At 34.5% G+C, this 6,810-nt stretch overlaps 1 pseudogene; it reads left to right on the forward strand.

Moving 5' to 3' along the window:
* Nucleotides 1-758: 758 nt before the first annotated feature.
* Nucleotides 759-4,350, forward strand: LOC121789346 (annotated as a pseudogene).
* Nucleotides 4,351-6,810: the final 2,460 nt, after the last annotated feature.

The following is a 6,810-nucleotide window of genomic DNA, read 5'->3' on the forward strand; positions in this document are numbered from 1 at the left end:
GAACCCCCTCACATGATGTTGGGCCGGAATATGGAGGCCGCCAAGGCGACGGAATTGCCCTTTTTTTGCTGCAATGAATACAAAAAATGAGTACTACTACTATACTATACTATACAGTTTTCAATTACATGTTAAAAGTTCTTGAAACATGAAACTTGTCGTAGTCTACACATTGGACGGCAGTAACTGTGCGCAAGCATGCAACGGTCGCGTGCTCACCGCCTTACAACGTCGTGCTTTGGTGCTGAGTATGCGTGCTTACTTCGAAGATCACAACGCTATAAATACCTCAGTTTATACCTTACTAGAAGACGTAAAAGTAATAACTGTGCACTCATTGAAGAGCATGACACTATAAATGTGGAATGCCCTGAGTTGGTGACATTAAAAAAAACACAACAATATTAACCATAAAAGTTATTTATATCCCTTTTTAATTTTAGTAGTATTATATTTTTGCTCAAACCATACCACAATTTAATTATTATGTGACATTATCATAAAAAGATCAATAATAATAAAGCACAAATCAAATTCATAATTTAAATCCTACTAATTATTTTATATATTTATTACATTTCGATTATTTTAAAAAGTTAAACAAATATAATTAAAAGTCTGAAATTACATTGAAATTGAAATTGAAATTGAAATAATTAGTGTACATGGAAATTGTTAGCGAGCCAAGTAAATTAAACTGATTTGGTATTTTAATTGGGTAAAATCACCTTTCATCATTTCTAATTTTGTTTTCGGATAATAAAGCAATTGAATTTCATTCTACATTCATATGTTGACTTTGATCGGCTTGATTCAGTAGTAGTGAAGGAAGAAGAGATGAACCAACTGCAGCAATCGGCTCTTCTCAACGCCGCGTCTCGCTTCCCCATACCAGCAGGAGCGAAGTTTTCGTACGGCACATCTGGATTTAGGGCGGATGCGTCGTTGCTTGAATCGACGTTATTTCGCGTGGGGATATTGGCGGCTCTGCGGTCCATCCAAACGAGGTCAGTGATCGGCCTGATGATCACCGCTTCACACAATCAGATTTCTGATAACGGTGTCAAATTAGCTGATCCATCTGGTGGAATGCTTACTCAGAGCTGGGAACCCTTCGCCGACACCCTTGCTAATGCCTCAGATCCCCATTCCCTCCTCCAGGTTCGATTAGCTTCAATTAAATATACCTCTTGTGGTTGAGTGATTTTTCGTTTTTGAGACTTCTGTTTGGAACCTATCCGTTGATTGAATCATAATTGTGATCAATGAACCATGATTAGGGACTGATGAATCCTAATTGGGAATTAATTCACCCTATTTGGGGTGGATGCATTTTACATCAAGATGTACAGAAGTTTTTGCCAAATTTGTGATCTTTTGTGTGTCAGGACGGTTTTAATTTGGGAGAAGCGAGGTCTCGACTTCTATGTGATGATTTTTGTTTTAGTTTTTGGAGCTATGCCTTTGTTTAACTTGGAAAATCGAGGTTTGGGCGATTGTGAGATACTGGCTTGGTGCTGGATGTGCTTGTTTTGATAGTTGAAGTTTGATTCATGTGGAGGTTTCAGTCCCAGTTGACTAAGAGATCTTCTTTTGATTATTGAAACAGTTGCTTGGTGATTTCATAAAGAAGGAAAACATTATACTTGAAGGAGCCCCTGCAGGGGAAGTTTTATTGGGAAGAGATACCCGGCCCAGTGGGGAGACTCTTCTCGAGGCTGCTAAACAAGTAATGCTTTGTTTTATTTCTACCCTTTTTTTGTGAGTATAAACTCATGTCATCTATTTGATAGCATCTAACATAATGTTGCATTTTGATACCTATTTATTGTTTTCCATCTGATTTCTTACAGAAATTGGATATCTATCATGCATTCTCTTATCTGAAAAGTTTTTTCAAACCAAACTTGGCCCTTTTGTATTCATTTTGTTTCAATCCTAGGTAGGGTTTTGTTGTTTAAAAGTACTGATGGGGGCAAGCTCATTAACATTTAATAGGGCATAACTTCACTTATGGGCACCACTGCCTCAGATATGGGAATCCTGACAACTCCTCAACTGCACTGGATGGTTCGTGCAAAAATAAGGGCATTGAAGCAACTGAACTCAATTATTATAACCAAATGTTGACGTCCTTTAGGTTAGTTTCATTGGAATATTTTATTTTATACTATGTGATTATCAGTCTGGCATTGAGATTTTTCGTCAGAGGTGCCATGTAAGTCTGTATGTGATATTTCAGGTGCTTGTTGGATTATATCCCCACGGAGATAGCAGCAAAAATGTGAGTGATAAATTGATTGTGGATGGCGCTGACGGTGTGGGAGGAGAAAAGCTTGAAAATTTGAAGACAAGGTTAGGTTATTTGACCATTGATGTTCGCAATTGCGGTGAGGGTGTACTTAATGAAGGTGTAGGTGCTGACTATGTGCAGAAAGAGAAGATGGTTCCTCGTAATTTAGGCACGCTGATGCTGGCATGAGGTGAGCTATCTTCCTTCTGGATCCTATATTAAATTAGCCAGGAATTTTCATGTAAGGGCCTCATCACTTTAAGGTTTATCTCTAAAATGCATATAAATCGTAAATTTTTACTTTTGTTATTGTTTTGTTGTCTGGGTGATGGTGTACAAGTATCTTCCTTTCATGAAGTTGTTGTCTTTTGATTGGTAGATGCTTTGCACAGTTTTTCTAATGAATGCATGCATATTTATTTTGGGGAGATGTCAAAGAAGGCTTCACTAGTTGTAATTTACAGCTCAAAATAAAATTAAACAATTTAATTTATGGTTTTCCTCAGAAACATTTCTTACAAAATAGTAATCATTTTCAAGGCTACTCCATCTTTTGTTAATGGGGAACTGAAACCCTGAACTTGTCTGGCTTAGTGTTTCAGGTGTGCCAGTTTAGATGGAGATGCTGACCGCCTTGTATATTTCTATGTAATATCAAATAGTAATAAGATTGACCTTGTTGATGGGACAAGATATTGTCTCTATTTGCTTTGTTCCTCAAGGAACAGTTATGCCTTCTTAATGGACCCGAAGATGGAAAGACAAACAATTCCTATAAAGCTTCACTAGGTGTGGTACAGACGGCTTATGCTAATGGTGCATCCACTGATTACCTGAAGCAGATGGGGCTGGAAGTTGTTATGACTCCAACAGGTGTCAAGCACCTGCATGAAAAAGCTGCCGATTATGATATTGGCATTTATTTCGAGGCCAATGGGCATGGAACTGTCTTGTTTTCAGATGCCTTTCTGTCATGGTTGGAGATAAAAACCAGGAACTTTCATCAACATCAAAAGGTGAAGTGAGCTCTTCTTGTGCTACCTTTGTTCTGTGACCAACTTGCTTCTGATAAAGCAAATGCTTCTGTTCGGTTATCTCTAGATTCGGATCAACACAAGGCTGCTTTGAGGTTATTGGCTGTAAGCGTATTGATTAATCAAGCTGTTGGAGACGCATTAAGCGGGTTGTTTTTAGTGGAAGCTATCTTGAAACATATGGGATGGTCTATCCATAAATGGAATGAACTTTATCAAGATTTACCTAGTAGACAGCTTAAGGTTTGTTTCTCCTTATTAGAGTATATTCTTCAATGTTCCTTGTATAAGTGTGACAGAAAAGAGAAGAAGATTGAAGACTCCTACTCCGAAACATGTTTTCCATAGGGAAATGTTTACAAACTAACAAAACTGAAACCTACCAAGGGCAAAAACTTTTCATTCATGTAGTAATACTACAGTAGTATCATGTGCCTTTAATCTTCCTTCACTTCTTCAGGTAAAGGTTGTTGACAGAACTGCGGTTATTACTGCAAATGCAGAGACTAAAGTTGTGAGCCCGGCCGGTATACAAGAAGCTATTGATGCCGAAACTGGTAAGCCTATCATGTCACACATGCCGAATTTCACAGTTAAATATGTTTAACTGAAGCATTCAAGTGTACTTGGTTACATGTCCCAATGGAATTGCTCACCTTATACACTTGATGAACATGTATAAACTGCAACACAAAACCTATTTCGCTGGAGTTTGTTTCTTTGCCAAGTACTGAAGGTGTTTTTTGTCAGATAAATACCCGAAAGGAAGATGTTTCATACGGCCCTCAGGAACTGAAGATGTGGTAAGAGTGTATGCTGAAGCATCGAACCAAGAAGCAGCAGACGACTTAGCTAAGTCGGTGGTGAGGCTTGTGGAACAATATCTTGGATTTGGCCGTAGCTAATGAATCCATTATCTGTCGAGGTACGTAGTTTCTGCAATCATGAGCTGACAGGATGGGACGTCTACAACTACTGAGCTTGTAAATCCCATTCTACACTTTTGCAGATTAATTCCTATTTCCTCAAAACAAGTATTTGACAATCTTTCAACTTGGTTGTTCCAAGAATGATTGAACCGTTGCTATGCAATAAAGGATCTTGACTCAAATTGTAGAATCTATGCTTTGATCTATTTTTAAGGAGCCTGTTCGAGTTGTCTGTATTACTTCCTTCGTCCGCGAATATGAGTCTCATTGTGAGTTTGATGCGGATTTTTAATAAATATATAGAAAAGTGGATAGAAAAAATAGTGGAACGTGGGTTCTACTTTTATATGGAGAAGTAGTTTTATGAATATAAGTGAAAAGAGTTAGTAGAATATGCGAACTACTTCCCATTTATAGCTAAGCGAATTGGAACTCTTACTGGCAGACGAACTAAAATGAAAAAATGGGTCTCCTGATCACGGACACAAACATAGGAAGTAGTTTGCAATAAATTATTTTTCTAGGGAATAACCATAAAACGAATATTATGTAGTCTGTAGATTATACTGAATGTAAGCTAATTTTTTACATGGATCTATATATTGTATTACTCTGTCCATCATATTTAAAGTGGAGTATTTTTTATTCGACATATAATATTATGTAATGTTGTTTGCGTATTAAATGGAGAAAATAAGGCAAAAAGAATGATACTTATGTCTTTAGAAAAGATTTACTCTTAGCGGGATATTAAAAGAAAAATGTATCAATTTAAATGAGATAGAATGAGGATATTACATTGAGAATAATAGTAGAAATTATGAACGGAAAAATGATTCATGTATTGTGTAGTTTCGTGCAATAAAGGTGAAGTTGAAATATGAAGTGATAGTTACGTTATCGTTTCGTTTAACAATACATAATATCGAATATACGAAAATTTAAATATTATAGTACTCGTATCTTGATATTTGAGTTTTAGTTTCTTTAAAATTCGTATTATTTTCCAATCAACTTAGATCAGCCTAACAAATTCCAAAGATCCATTGAGTGGGACCACTTCTGAGTTCTGACCTTACAAGTTCAAGTTGAAGAAGCAACTACACAGGCCTTTCTTTTTTAATCTTTGTTAGAGATAGTTGAAATTTTAAATCTCAAAATTTGGTATCTTGTTTCAAATTAATTTCATTTTAAAAATATTTCAATAATGTCTAGATCTTTAGATATTTGGTTCGAATAGGGAGTTGAGAATAACTAATGTTGATACTCAAAATTAATTAAGGGGCTTTTGGAACTCTATGTATGGAATATTGTCGTTCTCATCTGTTAATTTTGTCTTCAAATTTCTAACTTGGAAAATGTTTAATATCAACTTTAATAAAAAGGATAAAGGAAAGGTTGAAATATCATTACAAGGTCTATATGAATCAAAGTAGTAGTAAAAAAAATAAAACTGTAATTTTAATATCTCTTGTTTTTATTTATTGGAGGGGATAACTAAAAAAGCAAATTGAAAATATCAAAGAATCGCATTATCCCGATATATTTTAGACAGTCACTTTCTTCTATTTATTAATATGTTTTGAGTTAGGTGTTGTTTTTTAGAGTAATTTAGTTAGGTATTATTGTTAAGAATAATACTATGCGGCCACATTATGGCCAGCCATAAATTAATTAAATAACAAAAAAATTGATTTTTTTCCAAATTTTTGGTTTAATACTACTTGATTTTACTTTTATATCATCTTCATTATATATTGCTCAAAATGTTAGTGTTGCTCTTTCGTAGTTTTTGCTCAACTTATTACTACTGTCATTTCTTGATTGTTGCTCAACGTATACAGTAATTCGTGATATTAATGTGTTTTATCGTAATGGAATTCAAAGATAAGTATCAACTCACAAGTACATTCACACACATATAAGTTTATATCGGTAATTCTAATTTTTTTATACATGTAAATGGACTAAATTAACTCTTTATGGTCGGCCACATTATGGCCATTTAGCATCACTCTATTGTTAAAACCATTTATATATGGCATTGGATATCGTGACTTTGCTCTTTCTTGCCCCCAGCTAGCTAGACATATTTAGATAAGTTCTCAGAGTATTAATATGATCACTGAGTTGAAAAGGTTCGATTAATAAATTGATGCTCGAATAAATTTAATAAAAATTGAATTAATTAAGAAGGTGGTTGAGTTTATGATCCTTCTAAAGCAACCAATAAGTACTTGAAAATTTATGAAAAAGTTGTTATGGAGTTGATATGTTGTTTCTAAGAAGGTGAGAATTTTTAATAATTTCATAAAAAAAAAGTCTAAATCTTATAGAAAACCATTTGTAATTATGATCATATTGCCTACGAATTAGTCATTACTAAAATAATAACCCACATAAACCCTATTAGAGTAGATCTAGTTTTAGATAAGATTAGATATTTTAGACCGCGTTTAATTAAATCATCGAAACTCTAAAGTTCCATATAAATTTGAACGGAGGCCATTTTTTATTAAATAATAATATTGATATTTTTTAAAAAAATAATAGA

Source organism: Salvia splendens, unplaced genomic scaffold (assembly GCF_004379255.2).
Source record: "Salvia splendens isolate huo1 unplaced genomic scaffold, SspV2 ctg215, whole genome shotgun sequence".
NCBI lineage: Eukaryota > Viridiplantae > Streptophyta > Magnoliopsida > Lamiales > Lamiaceae > Salvia > Salvia splendens.